Below are 20,294 nucleotides of genomic sequence, written 5' to 3'. Positions count from 1 at the left end.
GCTTGGTTAACCAATTAAGGACTGAGCCTCTTTCTGAGATTTGTTCTTTACAAGTTAAAAACTGTTTATTTGCTGGAAAATTACTTAGAACCCCCAAACATTATACATTTTTTTCTAACACCCTAGAGAATAAAATTGTGGTCGTTGCAATACTTTCTGTCACACCGTATTTGCACAGCAGTCTTACAAGCGCACTTTTTTGGGGAAAAAATACACTTTTTTGAATTAAACAGTAAGACAACAGTAAAGTTAGCCCAATTTTATTCATATTGTGAAAGATAATGTTACGCCAAGTAAATTGATACCCAACATGTCACACTTCAAAATTGCGCCCACTCGTGAAATGGACCTCTTAAATATGAGATCTGGGGTCAAAAGGACCTCAGATCTCATATTTAGACTTAAATGCAATAAAAATAAAAAATAAAAATTGTAACTTAAAAAAAATGTCCCTTTTATGAGTTTGGGCGGAAGTGACGTTTTGACATTGCTTCTGCCCAGAAATTGTATGGTGATGGGTGGGGGGCCATCTTCCCCTCACTCATCTCCATACCCAGTTAGTGACAGGATGCGATCGCCTCCGCCGCTGGCTCCAGATCGCGGCGGGAGGGGAGGCCCTCTCCCCCCAACAATAAAAGTGATCTTCTGGCGAATCCACCACAAAGACCACTTTTATCTTGTAGCCGACCGCCTGCTGAAGAAGGGGATACTGGGGTTATGGCAGCTAGCTGCTACCATACCAACAATATCCTCCTTCAATCCAATCACAGTGTTGCAGTCCGCGATAGCCTGAAATAACTCCCGGGAGACATATCGCCGGGCAGAGCAGTGTGTCGGGACCGCTGCAGGCTCTTTAATCTAAGGTGAGTATTTCATAATGAGCTAGTATGTTATGCATACTAGCTCATTATGGCTTTGTCTTGCAGGTTTTTTTTGTGGGTTTACAACCACTTTAATGACCCACCTGTGCTGATCTCTGTAGGAGTGTCCTCCTCTATAAATGTCCCCGTTATTCCATCCTCCTCCATAGACTGCTGATCATCCCTCACATACCTCTCTTCTTCTTCTGCTTTCACCTCAAATTCTATATCGATTGGATCTCCACTCTAAATCAAGAAAAGGAGAGTGAATATCATCTGTAAGATATAAGCTTTATTATTGTGACATCACATAAAAATCCACACATTGTCTCTATAAGTGTGTTTCATAAGCTCCATCCCACCAACCTTGTAACAGTGAGGGATGATGTGATCTTCCTGTGTGGAATCCCGGGAATACAGAGGACGGGGACATCTCTCTGGTGGGTTCCTGGTATTTGGTGGCTCCATCATATCCTTGTGTCCTTCTGAAAACTCCTCCATCACTCCATACTCCTCATCCTCCTCTTTATACTCTTCTTTAACAATATTATCACCCCCAAGGTTTCCACTCTGAATATATAATAAAACATTCATTGTAACAAACATGCTGTGTATAAATCAGAACTATCAATAATTGTCAATCATCTACCTGATGATGGTGGGGGATGGTGTGATCGTCCTGTGTGGAGTTTCGGGAATACAGAGGACGGGAACATCTCTCTGGTGGGTTTCTGTAGCTGGATGACTCCACCATGGTGTCCTGGTACAGATCTTTGTGTTCTTTTAGAAACTCCGACTCCTCCATCACCCCATCCTCATCATCCTCCTCTTTTATCTCTTTAACTTCAACCTTAGAATTCCTATGGTTTCCACTCTGAATATAGAATAAAAATGACATCAATGCAGACAATGTACAGATCCTAATGATACTATCAGTGATTGTTCCTCATCTACCTGATGATGGTGAGGGATGGTGTGACCTTCCTGTGTGGAATCCCGGGAATACAGAGGACGGGGACATCTCTCTGGTGGGTTCCCATTACTGAATCCATCTGTAGGAAACACACACACTGACTGAATACATTGTTTCTATGTGTTTATCAGATGATGGGGGATCTAGGTGGAGCCTCCGTACTGCTCTCTCCTTTACAATAAAGTCTCCTCTTACCCGGTGATGTGAGGGGCGGCTGATTGTCCATCATGACGTCCTTGTAGAGATCCTTGTGTCCTTCTAAATACTCCCACTCCTCCATGGAGAAATAGACAGTGACATCCTGACACCTTATAGGAACCTGACACACACAATGATACAGTCACCATCCAGACACATCCCTTGTCTGTTACTGGATAATGACCCAGAATTCCCAGAATCATCCTCACCTCTCCTCCATCATCTCTCTGGTGACTTCTAGAATCTTCTTTTTATTTCTCTATTCTATCAGGGAGGGAGGTGGAGGAAATTTGATGGTCAGATGATCTCCAGACTTCACAGGAGGGAAACTCTAGATCTGAATACAAATAGTAAAATGTAAATGATATTCCCAGAATTCTCCTCACCTCATCATTCAGGTTTCTGTTTTATTAAAGCTCCACTTCAGACTGAGGTATAATTTACCCACACAGGACCCCCACACTATGCAGGTTAAAAGCTTGTAGGAGGCATTCTGACATCATTACATACAATGCAGGACCAACAGGCCCACATCCTAAGAGAATCAGTAAAAAAAAGCCATATGGAGGGACATTGGGAGGAGGAGCTGTGAGGTCAGTGTGATGTCATAGGACATATAGACTCTGGATGGATGGACATGTGGATGGGGAGATTTAAGGGGTCCTCTATATGAGGCTCCCATGCAAACCAAATTATTGTTCCTGGGTGTGTCCTTCCTCTCCTAAACTGAAGAGTGAACTTTGACCTTTACCATACAGAAATCTGTCAGGAATGTGTGAAAGTAAGCTCTCATGTGATCAGGTGACGTGCGGAGGAACGGAGTGTAAATAGCAGACAATTTTCCCCAGAGCTCCCAATGGTGGGGATGGATTTTGCTGAGTGCTGGTGCCAAGTTTCCACCCCCCAGGATCACTGCAGGTGTGGAGAAAAGCTGTGTAAGAGGATATGGAGGAGAGATGAGGAGGAGATCCAGGAATCAGGATAAAGGTCAGGACAAGCAACAGACGAGCGCATCCAAGAGATGAAGCCGGGGTCACTACACAGAAAATCAATCCAAGGAAACAACAGGCAGGACGAGGAATAGCAAGAAGGAGCTCAGAGACAAATGAGAATATTGCTCAGCCAATGGGAGATGATCTCAGCATGATTTACATAATGAAGGAGATGAGGGGGAGGGGAGGAAGTCACTTAAGGGAGGGTTTGTCAAATTTGCTTTGAATCTAGGAGCCAGTTAAAAAAAGTTAGGAGACACTTTTTATTAGCGTAGGGGTTGTCAGTGCTCGAGGCAAGGTAAGTTATTTGTGGGTGCAGAATGCAGGACATATGGTGCAGGGTGCTGAACACAGGAAATGGTGTGCAGTACAAGTTGTGCAGGATGCAGAAGATGAGGTGCAGAACACAGCATATGTGGGGCAGAATGCAGGACAGTAATACAATCCCCCTCCCCCTGTGTCCTCCTGCATGTCCTGTACATCTCCCCCAGCAGTGTGTGAGAGCAGAGTGGATGGAGAGGATATCTTGTGTACATAAAGCAGCATGTCCCTCCCTGGCTGGTCTCTTAGCTGGCTGCTTTGCAGGCTTGTCCTGGTTCCTCCTGTAAGGACTCTGTAGTTCTGTTTCTCAGCACCTTGTGGGGATCTTTGTGGCAGTGCCGAGGTGGCGCTGTGTTGGAGATTTGGTCCCGCTCCTTCCTCTCTGTTCTGCCGGAGGGCTCTACAGGGACACAGGCCGCTGTGGGTGGTGATAGTAATGTGGCTGCGGAAAGGAGAAAGATGGGCAGTGAGATGAGTCCTCTCATGCCACTGTCCTGCCCAGTCCAACCCTGACTTCACAGGTCGGGTGCCGCCATCTCTACCCATCTCACCCTCCCTCCTGGCCCTGCTCTGAGCCACAGATTCCTGTTTGAATAATGTGTCTGGGTTTCAGGCAGACACATTATTCAGACCAACAGTGAGAATGGGCTGACAAGAGTCCAGGGGCCAGGACGCCATTTCTAGTCACCATGGGGTGAGCTGGGATGTGACCACATGAAAATTCAGCTGGTTCCGCAGGTGGTCACTGCCATCTAAAAGTCACTCGATCAGCGGCTGCAGCAAATTGCAGCATCACTGATCTGTAAATTCTGAGAGCGGAGGAGAGCCACCCATTGTCAGAATACAATAGTGCAGCGGGGAGGATTCCCCCATCCCCCTCCAATGTGTGGATGGAGGAATTTCTTCAGATTTTTTCACTCATCCCGCTGGCTGAACGATAAAACTGAACCACGTATGGCCAGATTTGTAAGGAAGATATATTCATCATTAGTGGTTGGCTCGGCTGCGTTTGAAACCCCACGTTCCCGATCCTGCCAGGAAGCCGACACTGCTCAGCGCTAATCACTTCCTGATCTGTGCATCTGCAGGAAATGTCTCACTGCCTGTGATTAGCGCTGTGCAGTGTCAGCTTCCTGGCGGGATTGGGAAGGTGAGGTTTCCAACACGCCTGAGCTAGGGTTGCCACCTAATTCCTTTAAAACTGAACATATACTGTATTAATCACACAGGTTCTGTGCCTAATTAAGGTGGTAATTAAACTCACTTGGTTCCTTAGCTGCGTTATATTTGCCACAGAACCCGTGTAATTCATATGTGTTTGGGTTTAAAGGGATGCTGTGGCAACCCTAGCCCGAACCCATCACTATTAATCATCAACTGATCCCCCTGAAGGGGTTAATCTAGGTTTCTACACACATATATACATCATCTGCTGGAGATAAAAGACATCACAGTGACTATGGAGGAAGAGGACGGACATGACGGGGGGTTACTGGGTGAAAATAAGATCTTATTACCTCCTCTGCTGCCTCTTCCAGCAACGTCTTCTTTATACTTCCTCCCGACTCACCTCTCACCCGGAACTTCCTGTCTGTACCTGACATCACTTCCTGTCTTCAGAAAGTGGAGCTCCACATTTGACAGGAAACATGTGACCCGCAATCCACCTTTTTTTTTTCCTTTAATGAACTTTAATGTAACAAACATTCAGTAGACATTAGAAACAATTTTTCCTGTCACATCTGCATTTCGTTATGGTATCCCGCTGCAGACTGGAGCTCCACTCTGCACAGGAGTCATGTGACCTCCTCAGAGATATGTAGCGCCCGTAACCCGTTGCAGGGTGGCCTTGACTTAATGGGCTTACCGGTTACCTTCTCTTGGCCTGCTCCTCCATTTCTAGGGGTTCCCAGGGTTGATACCCAACGACTTGTACGCTGACGCAGAGGAAGTCCTTTCAAAAAGGTTTATTTGGCATTAGAACTTTCACAAAACACAGTCTCTTAGGGAACAGAGGGCACGGGTGAAGAGCTCAGGCACCTTGAACTGCAGGTTTAACAAAGTCTATATTTCCAACCAGAGAGTAGCCACTCACAGCTGGGTACTTCAAGGCTGAACAGATCTCTAGCCAGAGATCATGGCAGTCAGCACGTTGACTCAAAACTTGAACAATCAACTGAGAGTATACAGGAACCTTTTTCCGACCGTACCTGGAATGTTTCCCTCTTCCTTTGTGGTACTGGAAAAACGTGATATTCGTCAATGTCCTTCCCAACTCAGTAACCAGGCACTTCTCAGGATGCCACTTGCCAGCCCTCCTCCGAAGAGTCCTCCCCTGGTCACTTCCATGAGCTGCGGTGTCCCTCCAAGCCGAGAGCACACCCGGACACTTTGAATCCTCCCTCAGTTACAGCGCCTCGGACCAGCCGGTTCCGAGACTCGGGAACGGACGGATCCCTACCCCAGACCAGACAGGTCTATCAGGGGCCACTGACAGGAACATGTTGCGGGATGTCGAACACCCTTTGACCGGGACCCCTCACAGGGCTACCCCGGTCCTGGAACCAGAACAGACCAGACGGGTCTCACAAACAACTCTGGGACCCTGAACACATGACCCACACCTGTTTAAGTACCCCCTCCCAGACTCCTCAGCGGGCCCCGGCACTCCTGCTGATTGGCTCAGAGAGGGTTGATACCAAAACATCCAACCAGACTTGATTCTAGCCTGCCATGTGCACCTCACCGTTCACATGACCAGGCAGAACTTTCAAACAGAGCCTGGTCAGACTGATGTTAGGCCTACCTATAACAATTAACCCTCAGAACCTTTATTGTCCTGAGGTCAAAAACTAAATTTACAATGCGTGTGACATTTGATCCCTATATGTATATATATATATATATATATATATATATATATATATATATATATATATGTATGTAGCACTGACCCCCGAAGGAGCGGCTTGTTTTATTGGGCTTACCGTTACCTTCCTGACCTCGGGTGTGTCTAGGGGTTTCCCGAGGTAGATGGCCCAAAAAACTGCAGAAACTGACACTGGATCCGCTTTTGGGATTTTTATTTGACAACAAGTAGACAAAACAGTCTCTCAAAGAAGGGTAGAGGCTTATGTAGGAAGTTCAGGTACTCTTGGAACTGCAAAAGATAAGAAGTCTCTCACTATAGAAATCCAGAGAATTAGCGCTCACAACTGGATTCTCACAGCTACAGGATAGACCTCCTCTCACTAGGCCTAGCAGCCGATAGAATGTTTAAATAAAGCAAAGTCCCAGAATGCACAGCAAGATGACACTCCCACTGGGCTGGCTCCGAGAAAGAATGGCACTCAATAAGCCTAGCCAACTGCAATCTCACACTTGCCAGTGGTGACAGCGACATCTGTGGCCAAGCAGCTAGACTGGTACTGAAACCATCATTTGGTATAATTAACCCTAAAACCCAACTGTGGCTTTAGGAATTTTAAATAGAAAAAAACACATAGCGCATGCTCTTCAGGAGCCGGCGCTACATACTTCCCCCTCTCATTTAGACAATGTCCTCATCGTCCAGGAAAGAAAGGGAAAAAAACTTCTAATCCTATAAAAAATTTAAGTACCTGAACTTTAAGGTAAGAATGGGGAATGGAAGGAAAAACAAAAGAACATTGAGCAATGTGAAATATTCCACAGTTGACACAGGCAGGTTACATGTTATACAACCCAATTCCTGGTTATCTATACCACCCACTCTCCGGCAGCTTGATAGGTGCTCTTGATGACTCCTGGAAATAAAACACATAAACAAAAACCACAACAAAACACACTCTGTTTCTATGTTTTTAGAAGGCAGGGTCTCATTCCATAGATAAGACTCTCTCTCCTAAACTTAAAAATGTAACAACTAGCGAAAAAGAAAACTAAACGTTTTGTGCAGACCCACACCACCTAGTGGCGAGAGTCATAAAGTGCAAGCCCTTTCATTGAGATAAGTACTGTGACCCATGGAAGATCTTGACACGGAGCTTCTTTAGAAACCTAAACTCGAACTAGCTACCCCACAGTCCTTGTATTCAAGAAAAAAGAAAAACTCTTTTCAGGCAAGAAAAAAACACAGTTCTGGTAGCTCTTTCACCAGTAGAATCTTGGATCCAGCAAAGTCAGTGTTTTTCCCTGAGCGTCCACTGTAGTCACAAAGTAGACCACATTGTCTCTTCGTGGCCGGCAGATCACAACTTTGTCCGCGTAAATATGCCTCCCATAGCTCCGGTGTTGGAGGCAGCCAGTAAATCGCTCATACATGTCCGGGGCACACACTTTCTTCCTGAAAGGTTTTGGAACCTTGAAGTAGTCCCAAACATCATTAGCATACCATTCCTCACAGTTTTCCTCAATCACTTCCATAATTTCCTTGGGCACATACGGAAACTCCAGTCCATACTCTGTTGCCACCCGCTTGTTAAGCAGCCGCTGGGATCGTGTGAGCATGGGCAAAGCTCTAGCACTTCCATCCACGGGAGGCACACAGGATTTGGGAGACTTGTGCACAATGGCAAAAGAGGTTTTCTTTGGCTCAGACAAAGTTAAAGGCTTTGGCAAAGTCAAGTCTATGGTGGTCGGGGTTTCCGCCCGTGGCGATACACTCCCCGAATTTAGGGTAAACCAGACAGAAATACTACAAGTTGCAGCGACATCATCCGTGTTGGCCCATAGCATCTCCTGGGACATGGTCTCAAAAAGGTCATCATCCCCAGCATCAGAGAAAGAATCTAGTTCTGAATCTCTCAACTCCTCTCTTGGCAGATAATTTGTCACAGTCCCGCCCAAAACAATGGCCCCAGATTTCTCACCAGTAGTGTTGGTGGACTTCTCCAGAACGATCTCCCTCCTCCAATTTGGTTCAGGTAAACTCAGAGATGGTCCTCGACTTCGGCCTTGACATGGCCCACTTTCTCCAAAGCAGGCATGGTAGTTGTGATGACGGTGGACAAAGCAGTGTCCATGACATCCGGAGTAGTTCCTCCGGCAATGGCAGTAGTAGCATCTCCTTCCGGGACGCTGGCAGCAGTAGACATTGTAGAGATGATAGGCCTCACCAAAAGAGTGTAGACAATGGACTCCTCAGTGGCCACACCCGATCCTGGCAAACATTGGGTCCACCAGACCCACTGATTGGCTCCCGCGGTGTCCAATCACAGTGGTAGCTAGTCACGGGTGGCACGCACATGTGCCCAAAACTGTATGTGATTTTGCGCAATAGAGCTAGGATGGGGGGGTGTTGAATGTAGTCTCGGAGTTGACAGGGATTTCAGGGGTGAATGATTGGTCAGGTGAATGGCTGGTTTTAGCACTTATATCATCCCAACACCATGCGTGTTAGGAGGATCAAATCATATTATTTCTATTACTACATTACAGGCAGTGCCTGGGTTACAAACAAGACAGGGACTGTATAGGTTTGTTCTTAAGTTGAATCTGTTTGTAATTTGGAACAGGTACATTTTGTAAGTGTAGCTCCAGACAAAAAATCTATTTTTAAGCTTTTTTGATAACATAGGGAAGGGTTATCACCCATGTAACATTTGTTTTGCTGTCTGTGCACCTCTTCAGAAGATTTCACCTCACTTTCTGTCCCAATGACAATTGAATTTGAAAATTTGGGGTTATTAGGGAAACAAGGATTGGTGATAAAGTATCAGTGGAGACACCTTTTTCCCATAATAACTCTTATGCCGTGTACACATGATCAGAATTCTGGCCAGAAAAAGACCGATGAGAGCTTTTCATCAGAAAATGCGACCATGTGTATGCTCCATCGGAATTTAGCTGTACGAATTTCTGCCAGCTGAAAATTGATAGCATGTTCTCAATTTTCCAGACGGAAAAACTTTCTATAGGAAATTCCGATCGTGTGTATGCAATTCCGACACGCCAAAAATCACGCATGCTCAGATTCAACTACGAGACGGAAGCTATTGGCTACTGGCTATTGAACTTCCTTTTTCTAGTTCTGTCGTACGTGTTGTACGTCACCGTGTTCTAAACGATCGGAATTTGGTGTGACCGTGTGTAGGCAAGACAGCTTGAGCGGAATTCCATCAGAATTCCGTTGGAAAAACCATCAGAGCTTTTTCCAATGAGAATTCCGATCATGTTTTTAGGGGTATGTTTCCTCTCACTTCCTGTTGTCTCCCTCTGTTTCTAAGTAGGAGTTGTTTGTAAGTCGGATGTTTGTAAGTAGGGGACCGCCTGTACTACATTGTAATATATAATGAAATAGTTCAACTCACCATAATGCAGAATCAGTGGGAACCCTGAGCTTGTCACTTGCCACCAGATGCAGCATGCCATCGTCGCATGCTACCAGATGCACTTGCCACCGTGGCGGTGCAGCCCGGGAACCTGTTTTACAGCACGCTGGAGTGGACCCAGAGAAGATAGAGGAGGTGGGTCTCAGAGGCTTCGCTAGGGTTGGTGTCTCCCCACCAGTGCGGTAAAACATGGTGTCACCCCCTGCCAAGTAAAGTCCCCCCTCAGTACAGACCCCCCTTCATTAAGTATAGACGCCCCTCCCTCAGTATAGATCCCCCTCCCTCAATACAGGTTCCCCTCTCCAAAAAGTACTGACCCCCCCACTAAGTACAGTCCCCCCCTCCCTCAGTATAGATCCCTCTCCCTCAGTACAGACTCCCCAATATGTATAGACCCCCCCAATAAGTACAGACCCCCCTCAGTACAGACCCTCCTCAGTAAAGACCTCTCCTCCCTCAGTATAGCTCCCCCTCATTCAGGATGGACTCCCCCCCCCATATGTATAGACCCCCTCAGTACAGACCCCCCGCTAAGTACAGACAGTACAGACCCCCCACTAAGTACAGACCCCCCTCAGGACAGACCCCCTCAGGACAGAACCCCCTCAGTACAGACCCCCCTCAGTACAGACCCCACCGCTAAGTACAGACCCCCCTCTGTACAGACAGACAGGGGCCGTCTCAGCTGCCCTCAGCTCAGGCGGGCTCGGTTGTGCTCAGGCAGGGGGGCGGTCTCAGCTCCTCTCAGCTGGGGTGGTCGGTCTCATCTCCCCTTGGCTCGGGCAGATCGAGCTGCAGGCAGAGCGAGTGCTAGCACTATAGCGGGGTTTGCTCGCTCTGTCAATTTCATTCCGGGACACTGTATTTTCCCGGAATGAAGGTGCCCGGGCCAGGCCTGCTAATTGCGGGAATGTCCGGGCAATCTGGGACACGTGGGCACCCTACACCCCTCAGTACTTGGGGCGGTCAGCAATTGGTTAAGAGGATAGACATTCTGATATGGAAAGAGAAGCAGCCTAGGATCCGCTTACCTATTTTACTGGTGAGACTCAGACCGCCCCCCCCCCCCCCCCCGCCCGAGCACAGCCAAGCCTGCCCGAGCTGAGGGGAGCTGAGACCGCCCCCCGCCTGAGAGAAAGGGGGTCTGTACTAAGCAGGGGGGTCTGTACTGAGGGAGGTCTGCACTTAGCGGGGGGTCTGTACTGAGGGGGGCCTGTACTTAGTGGGGGGTTTGTACTGAGGGGGATCTGTACTTAGCGGGGGGGTCTGTACTGAGGAGGGTCTGTACTGAGGGAGGGTCTGTACTAGGGTGCCCACATGTCCAAGATTGCCTGGGACATTCCCGCAATTAGCAGGTCTGTCCCGGGTCCTGGGCACCTTCATTCCGGGACAATACAGTGTCCCGGAATGATATTGACAGAGCAAGCAAACCCCGCTATAGCGCTGGCGCTCGCTCTGCCTCCAGCTCCATCTGCCTCCAGCCGAGAGGAGCTGAGACTCAGACTGCCCGAGCACAGCCAAGCCTGCTCGAGCCGAGGGGAGCTGAGACCACCCCCCCGCCCGAGCACAGCCGAGCCCGCCCGAGCCGAGGGGAGCAGAGACTGCCCCTCCGAGCCGAGGGGAGCGAAGACAGGCCCCCGTCTAAGAGTAAGGGGGTTTGTATTAAGCAGGGGGGTCTGTACTGAGGGGGGTCTGTACTGGGGGGTCTGTATTGAGGGGGGTCTGTACTAAGCGGGGGGTCTGTACTGAGGGGGATCTGTACTTAGCGGGGGGTCTGTACTGAGGAGGGTCTGTACTGAGGGAGGGTCTGTACTAGGGTGCCCACATGTCCAAGATTGCCTGGGACATTCCCGCAATTAGCAGGTCTGTCCCGGGTCCTGGGCACCTTCATTCCGGGACAATACAGTGTCCCGGAATGAAATTGACAGAACAAGCAAACCCCGCTATAACGCTGGCACTCGCTCTGCCTCCAGCTCCATCTACCTCCAGCCGAGAGGAGCTGAGACTCAGACCGCCCGAGCACAGCCGAGCCTGCCCGAGCCGAGGGGAGCTGAGACCACCCCCCCCCGCCCGAGCACAGCCAAGCCCGCCCGAGCCGAGGGGAGCTGAGACTGCCCCTCCGAGCCGAGGGGAGCGGAGACAGCCCCCCGCCTAAGAGTAAGGGGGTTTGTATTAAGCAGGGGGGTCTGTACTGAGGGGGGGTCTGTACTGGGGGGTCTGTATTGAGGGGGTCTGTACTAAGCGGGGGGTCTGTACTGAGGGGGGTCTGTACTTAGCAGGGGGGTCTGTACTGAGGGGAGACTGTACTGAGGGGGGTCTGTACTGAGGGGGGTCTATACTGAGGGGGGTTTATACGTATTAGGAGGAGTCTATACTGAGGGAAGGGGATCTATACTGAGGGAGGGGGGTCTGTACTTATTGGGGAGGGGAGTCTGTACTGAGGGAGGGGGATCTATACTTAATGAAGGGGGGTCTGTACTGAGGGAGGGGGATCTATACTTGGCAGGGGGTGACACCATGTTTTACCGGACTTGGTGGGGTGACACCAACCCTAGTGAAGCCACTGCCACCCACCTCCTCTATCTTCTCTAGGCCCACTCCAGCATGCTCTAAAACAGGTCCCCGGGCCACACTGCCATGGTGGCAAGTGACAAACTGCATCTAGTGGCAGGTGACGTTGGCAAGTGACAAATTGCATCTAGTGGCAGGTCACGTTGGCAAGTGACACACTGCATCTGGTAGCAGGCGACGGTGGCATGCTGCATCTGGTGGCAAGTGACAAGCTCAGGGTTCCCACTGCTTCTGCATTATGGTGAGTTGAACTATTTCATTATATATTACAATGTAATAATATAAATAATATGATTTGATCATCCTAACACCATATCAGGCATGGTGTTGGGATGATATAAGTGTTAAAACCAGCCATTCACCTGACAAATTACATACCCCTGGAATCCCCGTCAACTACGAGACTACATTAAACCTCCCCTCCCCCGGTCCTTGGCAAAATTGTCCCTGAATGGCAGTTTGGAAATGTAGTCACCCTAGTAGGGACCTCAATCAAGCTATACTGCTGTCTAGGTCTAATAAATATCCTCTGCTGGCCCAACTGGAGGCGGGTGGGTTTTGGGACTGTTCAACATGTCCTACCTTGATCCTCATGGCTAAGGTCTGGGACGAGATGTGACATATTATGGGCTATGATGGCATTTCCAGATTTTCATATCTGGAAAACGGGGCAACTAGAGGAGATTGGGAAACCACAGGGCTTTTCTTTTGGTGGTATTTGATCACCTCTGCAGTTTTTATTTTTTGCTCTATAAACAAACACAAAGAGCGACAATTTTGAAAAAAAACAATATTTTTTTACTTTTTGGTATAATAAATATCCCCTTTTTTTAAAAAACTAAAAAATTTCCTTATCAATTTAGACCGATATGTATTCTACATATTTTTGGTAAAAAATAAAATCGCAATAAACGTATATTGATTGGTTTGTGCAAAAGTTATGACGTCTACAAAATAGAGGATAGATTTATGGCATTTTTTATTATTATTATTTTTTTTTACTAGTAATTAAGGATGAGCCAAACACCCCCCCGGTTCAGTTTGCACCAGAACCTGCGAACAGACCTAAACTTCGTGTGAACTTTAGAACCCTATTAAAGTCTATGGGACTCGAACGTTCAAAATCTAAAGTGCTCATTTTAAAGGCTAATATGCAAGTTATTGTCCTAAAAAGTGTTTGGGGACCTGGCTCCTGACCCAGGAGACATTTATCAATGCAAAAAAAGTTTTAAAAACTGCCGTTTTTTCGGGAGCAGTGATTTTAATAATGCTTAAAGTGAAACAATAAAAGTGTAATATTCCTTTAAATTTCATACCTGGGGGGTGTCTATAGTATGCCTGTAAAGGGGCGCATGTTTCCCGTGCTTAGAACTGTCCCTGCACAAAGTGTAATTTCTGCAGGAAAAAAAGTAATTTAAAAGCACTCGCGGCTATAATGAATTGTCGGCTCCCCATAATACTGAGAACACTCATTGAAAGTCATCGATAAAAAAAAAAAGCGTGGAGTTCCCCCAAATTCAATTACCAGGCCCTTCAGGTCTGGTATGGATATTAAGGGGAACCCCACGTCAAATTAAAAAAAAATGACGTGATGTTCCCCCTAAATATCTATACCAGACCCTTTATCAGAGCACGCAACCTGGCAGGCCACAGGAAAATAGAGGGGACGAGAGAGCGCCCCCCCTCCTGAACCGTACCAGGCCACATGCCCTCAGCATTGGAAGGATGCTTTGGGGGTCTGTGACCCCTCAAAGCACCTTTAACAAGGGGACCCCTAGATCGCCCCCCGTTTGAAATGGTAAGGGGATACAAAAGTACCCCTACCATTTCACTTTTTTTTTTCACTTAGCATTATTAAAATCACTGCTCCCGAAAAAAACGGTAGTTTTTAAACTTTTTTTTGCATTGATACATGTCCCCTGGGGCAGGACCCAGGTCCCAAACACTTTTTAGGACAATAAGTTGCATATTAGCCTTTAAAATTAGCACTGTAGTTTTCTCCCATAGACTTGTACAGGGTGTTCCGTGGCTTTTCGAATTTGCAGCGAACACCCCAAATTGTTCACTGTTTGCTGAACAGGCGGACAGGCAATGTTCGAGTCGAACATGAGTTTGACTCAAACTCAAAGCTCATCCCTACTAGTAATGACAGTGATCTGTGATTTTTAGCAATACTGCGACATTACGACGGACAGATTGGAGACTTTTGACACTTTTTTTGGGACCGTTGGCATTTATTCAGTGATCAGTGCTATAAAAATGCACTGATTAATGTGTAAATGTCACTGGCAGGGTAGGGGTTAACACTAGGGGGCGATAAAGGGATTAAATGTGTGTTCTCTCAGTGTTTTCTAATGCCCCATACACACTATCAGAGTTTCTGATGATTTTTTCCTTCAGATTGACCAAAACCATGTAGTGCAAGGGCCTGCCTGATAGCATACAAATTGAAACTCCTAAGGTTTGACCTCATATTATATGGTTTTGGTAAATCTGATGGAAAAATTCAGCAGAAAAACTGATAGTGTATATGGGGCTTTACTGTGTGGGGATAGCAGTGACTCTGAAAAGAGCCATATCAGTTTTCCTACTTAGTAGGAACAAACGATATGGCTCCTCTCCTCTGACAGCACAGGGATTTTTGTGTCACGCTGGCACTCATGCACGCGATTGCACGTGGCCGCGGTGACCATGTCTGCCGGCAAAACGCGCATCGGGTCCCTGCGCGTGCCCTCTGGTGGCCGAGAAGGGGTAGGATGTACCCGTACGAGATTTCACCCTGGAAGAGCCATTGTACCGCAGTATATCTGAGAGACACAGTCAGCAAGTGGTTAAAGGCTTACAACTCGAGCTTGGTTTACCCACAACTAGCTTTTATCAATACCTTTATCTTCACCATCCACGTTCTATTCAAACTAGGTCCACATCTCTCCTACAGATAGACACTCAACTCATAGATCAAGTAGCTACTAGTAAGGAGAAGAAATATCTTCTATCATCTTTAGATGGGTCTCTCCTTATATCATCTTTATATGAGTCTCTTCTTCTATCATCTTTATATGGGTCTCTTCTTCTATCATCTTTATATGGGTCTCTTCTTCTATCATCTTTATATGGGTCTCTTCTTCTATCATCTTTATATGGGTCTCTTTTTATATCATCTTTATATGGGTCTATTATTCTATCATCTTTATATGGGTCTCTTCTTCTATCATCTTTATATGGGTCTCTTTCTATATCATCTTTATATGGGTCTCTTATTCTATCATCTTTATATGGGTCTCTTCTTCTATCATATTTATATGGGTCTCTTCTCATATTATCTTTATATGGGTCTCTTCTTATATCATCTTTATATTGGTCTCTTCTTATATCATCATTATATGGGTCTCTTCTTATATCATCTTTATATGGGTCTCTTCTGCTTCGCTCTCAGGCAACTTTATGTCAGGACAGGGTGGTCTACAGACATCTCTAACATGGATGGAGAGTGATGGCAATCTATTTTAGAGCAAGTACCTTTAATATATTTTCCTCCTACCCAACGGTTGTCACTACATTTTGTTATTCAGAGTACCCCTGCGGACCATTTATACGTGTGTTGGCAGTGCCCTAAACTGGAATAGAGTAATATCAGTTATAAACCAAGCATTTCAGGTGACCCTACCAAATGACCCTTAGACCTGTATATTAGAGTTTTTGGATGAAGAGCTATTTACACCCCGTGCCCGGACCGCTATATCACGCTTCTTGTTTTTGGCAGGTAAATGTATTCTGTTAAAGTGGATAGCGCCTCTACCACCCACGTCTGAGGACTGGCGTACTAAAGATAACACCACATTGCTGAAGGAGAGACATATCATGAAACCCCGTGGTACTCCACTCAAGTTCAATAAATGATGGGACCCGTGGTTACAGGGACCTGGCTTGGCTCCATTGGCCCTCGTTTCTTTACAACTCCTACAGTGCTAAATATTTTGTTGAGGATGTACTAAAATGGGTTACCTTTAGGACAATAATGTGTGGGCACATATGGACCTCTCATAATGCAACTCAATATGCTCATAATCTGCTATTTGCGGGAGGTTGGTTTTAGGCCTGGTTCACACCTATGCTGGTTGCAATTTACATATTCCAGGTGCATTTTGCATTTTCCAACACATGTTTTTGATCCATTGAAGTCTATGCAACCAAAAACCCCAAAAAAGTCCCTGGACCTTTCCATAAAATGAACATGACTCATTGTCCCGCATCAGTTGGAGTTATCAGTGCCCCATTTTTGGTGTCAGTGAGAGCAATAGTGCTCCATTGTTGAGGTCATTGGGGGGGGGGGAACTGTGCCCCATCATTGGTGTCATTAGGAGAAATAGTGCCCGATCTTTGGTGTCATTGGGAGGAACTGTGCCCCATTATTGGTGTCATTGGGAGGAACTGTGCCCCATCATTGGTGTTATTAGGAGGATTAGTGTCCCATCATTGGTGTCATTGGGAGGAACTGTGCCCTATCATTGGTGTCATTGGGAGGAACTGTGTCCCATCATTGGTGTCATTGGGAGGAACTGTGCCCCATTATTGGTGTCATTGGGAGGGACTGTGCCCCATCATTGGTGTCATTGGGAGGAACTGTGCCCCATTATTGGTGTCATTGGGAGGGACTGTGCCCCATCATTGGTGTTGTTAGGAGGAATAGTGCCCCATCATTGATGTCATTGGAAGGAACTGTGCCCCATCATTGGTGTCATTGGGAGGAACTGTGCCCCATTATTGGTGTCATTGGGAGGGACTGTGCCCCATCATTGGTGTTGTTAGGAGGAATAGTGCCCCATCATTGATGTCATTGGAAGGAACTGTGCTCCATCATTGGTGTCATTGGGAGGAACTGTGCCCCATTATTGGTGTCATTGGGAGGGACTGTGCCCCATAATTGTTGTTGTTAGGAGGAATAGTACCCCATCATTGATGTCATTGGAAGGAACTGTGCCCCATCATTGGTGTCATTGGGAGGAGCTGTGCCCCATTATTGGTGTCATTGGGAGGGACTGTGCCCCATCATTTGTGTTGTTAGGAGGAATAGTGCCCCATCATTGGTGTCATTGGAAGGAACTGTGCCCCATCATTGGTGTCATTGGGAGGAACTGTGCCCCATCATTGGTGTCATTGGGAGGAACTGTGCCCCATCATTGGGCCTGATTGTTGGTGTTATTGGAAGGAATGGTCCCCCATCATTGGTATTATTGGGCCCTATTGTCAGTGTCATTGGGAGGAACTGTGCCCCTTTGTTGGTGTCAGTGAATAAAATATGGACCTAAGGGCCAGATACAAGCAAGCAAAGGGCCGCATTCGGCCCCCGGGAGATCTGTAGCAATATTCTTGTTCCAAATACAGACTTTACGGTACTTATTACTGAGCTGATCTTTTTGATACTGTATGAGGAAAAAAATTGTACTATGTAAGGACAAATGTTCTGCTTTTTGAGTTATTCCCCTCGGGTGACATGAATATTTCATGTTTTTGTTTGTTTTGCTTGTCTGTTTTGTTTATGTAAAAGTCACAAAACCTTTAATAAATAACATTTGAAAAAAAAATAACTAAAAATATGTGGATATATTCATATATAAAGTGCTAGGTGCTCAAATAATATTCTCTGCAGATCTACTGCTTCCACTTTTTTTTTTAATTCAGAAAACCAACTTTATTGAGGAAAAAAATAAGCATATGCATGGTACAATAAATGATATAGGCCAACATGGCCATAACAGTAGTACATACATAAGCACATTGGGTTATCTGCGTAATATAGTGTTAAATACCCATCCAATTACGTGCAATCGCTTTTCTCGCCAAGAATAGCGTCTCGTGTAAAAAAGTGCGAAGGGGTTTGTCGGCATCTAAATCTGGCAGCAGGCCGAGTAGGCAAATCTTTGGGTCTAGGGTAGCAGGGGAGCCCATCTGATCGTGCAGGAAGCGTATCACCTGTATCCACTATGTGTGGATAGTTGGGCAGGACCATATAAGGTGATAGAAGGAGCCTAGGGTAGGGTCACATAAGCGGCATCCTGGATTGTACATAGGTTTGAAACGTGCTATCCTCTGAGGAGTCAGATATGTCCTGTGTATAATATACAACTGCGTGAGGCGGTCCGACAGCTTGGGGGAGACTTTTTTTTATGTACCTCAAGATTTCATCCCACTCCCCATCCTCACTTATTCCACGTCCACCTCCCATCTAGTCCTAGCAGCATAAGCTATCGCCACAGTGTCAGGGAGGCAGATGGCGGAGTAAAGGGTGGAAATTTATTTGGCTGGCTCAGCACCTGTGATTATGTCTACTATAGAGGGGGCTGTCAGGGATGGGTTGGAGAGAGGAAACTGAGTTTGTATAGCATGGTAGAGCTGTAAGTACCTGAAAAGGAGATAGTTGGGAAGTGAGAATTCATCCTTTAGTGTTCTGGAATGTCTTAAGCCCCATGTTGGTCATAATTTGGTGTATATACAGGATCCCATGACGTATCCAAACTGCGGGGTCTGGAATGGACAATAGTTCAGGCAAGTGTGTGTTGAACCAGAGAGGGGTGTGAGAGTGAACCTGTGGGGTCCCGAGTTTTTGTAGTGCCGTCCGCCATATCCTCCGGTGTTGTGCCAACATGTCTGCTTTGTATTGGGGGGGGGGACATCTTGTCAATGGGGCCCTAAGGACTGACTGAAGTGGGTTATGGGCTGGGTCGTCAGGGTGCTCACAGAGTAATAGCTGGTATCTTGGTGGTTCGTTCTTGTCAAAATGATAGAAATGGGACAATTGGGAGGTGAGATAATAGTCCTGAAAATCTGGAAGAGCAGCTCCTCTCAAGGTCACTGGGTTCTTCAGAATTCTCCAAGACAATTTGTGTCTGCTGTGAGCCCATATAAACGAATTAGGAATTGATTCAATTGTTTTGAAAAAAAAATTGTGGTATATACAGGGGGGCATGCCACACCAAATAGAGTATCTTTGGAAGGAGCATCATTTTGACCAGACTGATAACACCCAGGGGTAGTCTGGCCCAAGTTTGTGTCTTGGTCTTGATCAGGGTGTACAGGGGTTCAATATTCAGGGGTGCATAGTCTATCAGCGATCTAGTGACTTGCACTCCAAGGTACTTGATCAAAGAGACCCTAAGGAGAGTCAGAGGTGGGGACGTGGGTACGGGGGGAAATGATCAAGTGGGAGGATCTGGGACTTAGACCAATTAATACTCAGACCCGAGTGGCTACCAATACATTCTATGGAGTGGAGGGCTGCAACAAGGGAGGGACCAGAGTCGGCTAAGTATAGGAGTGTATCGTCAGCATACATACCAATTTTTTCTTCCAGATTCCCTATCCTAAGGCCGCGGATGTTGGTCTCTGCACGAACCATGATAGCCAATGGCTCCACAGCCAATGCATACAGCATGGGGGAAAGGGGGCAGCCTTGTTGGGTTCCTCTCTCCAGCGGGAATTGGTCAGAGAGCCAGCCGTTCACAAACACCTTGGCCTTTGGGGATTGATACAGCGAATAAAGTTGGGGCCAAGTCCAAATCCGGAGAGGCACTGCCACAGGTAGTTTCACTCCACAGAATCAAATGCCTTGGCGCCATCTAGGGCCACCACGACCCTCAAACTGACTTCATCATGGGATCCCTGAATGTTCATGAGTAGGCGGTGAATATCCATAGAGATGTTTTTTCCTGGCATAAAGCCAGTCTGGTCAGGATGGATCAGTGATAGAATGACCTGGTTAAGGTAGGAGGCAAGAATCTTAGCCAATATTTTAATGTCGACCTTTAGTAAGGAAATAGGTCTATACAATTTTGGATATTTGGGGTCCTTACCGGGCTTGGGAATTACTACAATTTGGGCTTCTCTCATAGAGGGGGGTAGGATTCCCGAGTCGAATATAGATTTATATAGGTCATGGAGTTTAGGGGTTAAAATTTCAGAATAGGTGGCATAAAATTCAAGTGATCCTGGTGCTTTAGAAGTGGCCAGACAGGAGATAGCCTCGGAAATATCTTTCTTAGTAATGAGAGCCTCTAAGAGTTCACTTTGG

Source organism: Lithobates pipiens, unplaced genomic scaffold (genome assembly GCF_037356315.1).
Source record: "Lithobates pipiens isolate NorthernLeopardFrog02 unplaced genomic scaffold, aLitPip1_a1.2 Scaffold_18, whole genome shotgun sequence".
Taxonomy (NCBI): domain Eukaryota; kingdom Metazoa; phylum Chordata; class Amphibia; order Anura; family Ranidae; genus Lithobates; species Lithobates pipiens.
This window is presented reverse-complemented; position numbering follows the sequence as displayed.